The sequence below is a fragment of the Carassius carassius genome, chromosome 30, assembly GCF_963082965.1.
Source record: "Carassius carassius chromosome 30, fCarCar2.1, whole genome shotgun sequence".
Classification (NCBI taxonomy): Eukaryota; Metazoa; Chordata; class Actinopteri; order Cypriniformes; family Cyprinidae; genus Carassius; species Carassius carassius.
Window position 1 is genome coordinate 913,106 of NC_081784.1, and position 5,000 is coordinate 918,105.

The following is a 5,000-nucleotide window of genomic DNA, read 5'->3' on the forward strand; positions in this document are numbered from 1 at the left end:
ATATATATATATATAATGTATTCTAAATATATTTTGTAAACAGTGATGCTCAATGAAAATAAATGTTTAAATATTACGTTACATTTGAATTGTATTCTAAATATATGTTGTAATCTGTGAATATCAATTATAACATCTATATGTTTTTAAATAGGAAATATATTTAGTTTCAACCTTCATATACTAAAATATATTCATTAAAATCAAATAAATCAATCTGGCCAAAATATATTTTACATATATTCTTAATATATGTTGTAAACTGTAAAGCTCAATGAAATATATATACTTTTTAACTAGAAAATAGATAATTTTATATATTTAAGTATTTTAAAAATAATATTTTTAAATATATTTAATTTATGTATTTCAGGGGCATCCCCTCTAAATATGAAGATGGAAATAAAGATAAGATGTAAATGGCGAAGCACAATGAAAACAACAATAACAAAATATATTTTTTGCAAAATTTTTGACCATTTAAATCATCGCATCATTAATTTTTTGGAATCTTATGGTCCTTATAGCCTCATTTGTTCAATTGTTGTTGTTGTTTTTTTTTTTTTAGAAAAATTAAATTTCTATTTTATATTATTTTATTATTATTATTATTATTATTATTATTATTTCGGTTTTAGGGTGAAACATGTGAAATCATGTTCTCTTGTGACCTGCTTTTCTCTGCAGCTTCATAAGTCCTTCTCTCTCTCTCTCTCTCTTTCTCTCTCTCTCTCGGCCTGCAGGTACAGCACAAACCTCTAAACCTGTCAGGCATGTCAAAGACATTTCAATTTGATGTTTTCCCTCAGGTCCTGGACTGAATTACCACTTCAGAGTCGGTGTGGATGGAAGCATCCCCGTGAGCCAAGCCCCGGGACTCCCTCAGAGATGCATAATCAACAACATATTTAGTATATTAATTCTGATAGTTTGTGGAGTCTAACGTTTTCAGCAGCTGTAATGAATTGTGCGGAACTGGAGAAAGCTGTGCGATGGCTGGATGGCGGCGGGATGCTGATAGCTGATGATAGAGTAACATCAGACATTAGTGTTCAGGGGATAAACACTGGCTGGTTGCTAGGGCATTGCTACTTTTCACGTTACGCTGCAGGAAGGAACACAGAGTCGAGAATAATCGAGAGAGTCTTTATTAATCCAACACAGGGGTAAGTCCAACATGGAACATAGGAGGAAGACACACGTACTGACAAAACTGAACTGAAAGACTATGGTATTTAAAGGCAGGATAATTGGGGAAACACAGGTGAATGGAATGACTAATCAACGGAGACATGGAACACATGGGGGAAAACTAGACACACCTGGAATCAAATAAACAAATCACATTGATTAGATACAGACCTCGGACTGTAGAAACAACAGAGGGAGGCATGTGTGGGAACTTGGGAGGAGGTTCCAGTGGAGGACGGACTCCCAGGAGGGAGCCAGCAGACAGGGACCAGAGAGGGAGGAGCCAGGGAGGACATGAGGGAGGGAGGAGCCAGGGAGGAGACGACGAAGGGAGGAGCCAGGGAGGAGACGACGGAGGGAGGAGCCAGGGAGGACACGAGGGAGGGAGGAGCCAGGGAGGAGACGACGGAGGGAGGAGCCAGGGAGGAGACGACGGAGGGAGGAGCCAGGGAGGAGACGACGAAGGGAAGAGCCAGGGAGGAGACGACGGAGGGAGGAGCCAGGGAGGAGACGACGAAGGGAGGAGCCAGGGAGGAGACGACGAAGGGAGGAGCCAGGGAGGAGACGACGAAGGGAGGAGCCAGGGAGGAGACGACGGAGGGAGGAGCCAGGGAGGAGACGACGAAGGGAGGAGCAAGGGAGGAGACGAGGGAGGGAGGAGCCAGGGAGGAGACAATGACGGGAGGAGCCAGGGAGGAGACAATGAAGGGAGGACCCAGGGAGGAGACGAGGGAGGGAGGAGCCAGGGAGGAGACGAGGGAGGGAGGAGCCAGGGAGGAGACGAGGGAGGGAGGAGCCAGGGAGGAGACGATGAAGGGAGGAGCCAAGGAGGAGACGATAAAGGGAAGAGCCAGGGAGGAGACGATAAAGGGAGTAGCCAGGGAGGAGACGAGGGAGGCAGGAGCCATGGAGGAGATGACGAAGGGAGGAGCCAAGGAGGAGACGATGAAGGGAGGAGCCAGGGAGAAGATGAGGGAGGGAGGAGCCAGGGAGGACACGAGGGAGGAGCCAAGGAGGAGACGATGAAGGGAGGAGACGACGAAGGGAGGAGCCAGGGAGGAGATGATGGAGGGAGGAGCCAGGGAGGAGATGATGGAGGGAAGAGCCAGGGAGGAGACAATGAAGGGAGGAAGCAGGGAGGACACAAGGGAGGGAGGAACCAGGGAGGAGACGACGGAGGGAGGAGCCAGGGAGGAGACGATGGAGGGAGGAGCCAGGGAGGAGACGACGAAGGGAGGAGCCAGGGAGGAGACGACGGAGGGAGAAGCCAGGGAGGAGACGATGAAGGGAGGAGCAAGGGAGGAGACGAGGGAGGGAGGAGCCAGGGAGGAGACAATGAAGGGAGGACCCAGGGAGGAGACGAGGGAGGGAGGAGCCAGGGAGGAGACGATGAAGGGAGGAGCCAAGGAGGAGACAATAAAGGGAGGAGCCAGGGAGGAGACGAGGGAGGCAGGAACCATGGAGGAGATGATGAAGGGAGGAGCCAAGGAGGAGACGATGAAGGGAGGAGCCAGGGAGGAGATGAGGGAGGGAGGAGCCAGGGAGGACACGAGGGAGGAGCCAAGGAGGAGACGATGAAGGGAGGAGCCAGGGAGGAGATGAAGGAGGGAGGAGCCAGGGAGGAGATGATGGAGGGAGGAGCCAGGGAGGAGATGACGGAGGGAGGAGCCAGGGAGGAAATGGTGGAGGGAGGATCCAGGGAGGAGATGAAAAGAGGAGCCAGGGAAGAGACGAAGGGAGGATCCAGGGAGGAGACAATGGAGGGAGGAGCCAGGGAGGAGACAAAGGGAGGAGCCAGGAAGGAGACGTTGGAGGGAGGAGCCAGAGAGGAAACGGTGGAGGGAGGATTCAGGGAGGAGACGAAAGGAGGAGCCAGGGAGGAGACGATGGAGGGAGGAGCCAGAGAGGAGACGATGGAGGGAGGATCCAGGGAGGAGACGAAAGGAGGAGCCAGGGAAGAGACGATGGAGGGAGGAGCCAGGGAGGAGACAAAGGGAGGAGCCAGGGAGGAGATCATGGAGGGAGGAGCCAGGAAGGAGACAACAGATGGAGGAGCCAGGGAGGAGATGAAGCAGGGAGGAGCCAGGGAGGAGCCCAGCGAGACCCGAGGCCACAGTCATAATGGCCCAAGGTGAAGTCGATAGTGGGAGGAACCATGGAGGAGGAAAAGCCACATATTTTTAAAATGTGTTTCATGGCATGAACAAATTAATATATAAATAAAAATTTGTGTTAAAGTTAAAATTATGAAAGGTAAAACTAATAAAAATGAAGTTAAATACAAATAAATAAATAAATAAATGGTTCGCTTTTGTCACTGTGTAAATAATCCAGTTTCAATGAAACTGATGTGAAATGTGCCTGAACCAGTGTTGTTATCAGTTTAAACTATAAACAATAATTTAATTAATTATTGTAAAGTTAAAATTATATATATATAGGGGTTTTGTGACTACGTCAATCTCCAGACACTTTCTGTTCACATATTTAATAATAATATAATGACATAAACACTTAAAACAAACATTTGGCTGATGAAATGAACAGAAAACACAGCTTATTCATGTGGATAACTTGCATTAAAGATCAGAAATCAGTTAAATCCTCTTGACAGCAATTATGAATCAATTAATGCTGAATTGTGTCTCTGTTCATCTCGTATCAAACAGCCATGATGTGCAGGTTTCATCTCCTCTAATTACAGCCTAATGCTACAATTAAAGATCAGACGTTAATGAATCAAATATTCAAGCAGTGCATTCAGGAAGGGTTCATGTTCGTCTTTGTTTAATTAATTAGTTCTATTGTTTTCTTTAAGCGGTTCAGTCAGTGTTGCCGTTGTGAACTGAAACTATTAAGAACAGTTATCATTAATTAAAATTGAACTGTGAGAATATGAAAAAATATATATTAAAAGAAACATTTAAAATTAAATTATAAAAATAATAAAGCATTAAAAAGTAGAAATAATGCCTAGAAAACTAACTGAAGTGAACAAAGCTTATGTGGAATTATTAAAATGACTAAAACTAAACTTTTAATGAAGATTAAACTAAATAGAAAATAAAAATAAAATAAACTAATAAAAATTACAAAAGCACATAAGAAAATTACTAAAACCTTACAATTTTATTTGACTAAACTTCAGCTTTTTTATGAAGTTACAATGAATAAAGTTAAGTGTCATTGTTTTTGTTTGTTAACTAAAACTATTAAAAACAATTGTCATCAATTGAAATAAAATTTGTTATATGTATTTTGTATTAGAAACTAACTGAAATAAAATAAAATTAGGTTAAAGTATCAAAATTACTGTGAAATAACATAGAAATCCAAATTAGAAATAAAAGACTACAAAAAAAATACAATTATATATATATATATATATTTAAAATGACCAAACATTAGCTATTTTTGAACAACCTGTAATTTTTTTTTGTCATTCTGTAAATAATAATTGCAAATTAATTAATAAAGTTCTAATGAATAAACTCGGTGTCAATGTTTTTGTTTGTTAACTAAAACTATTAAAAATAATTGTCATTATTCAAACATAAGTATAAAAATGTGATTAAAAACATTTATATAAAGTTTTAATAAAAAAATTACTTTCAAAAACTCACTTTGAAACTAACTGAAATAAAAATATTATTAGGTTAAGTATTAAAATTACTGCAACTAAAACTAAAGTAAATAAAATGAAAATATAAAAGCAACTAAAATATTAACAAAAGCTATTTAATATAATATGGTTTAATATGTTTTATATAATTTATTACAATTCATAATAAGTAATGATATAACATTAT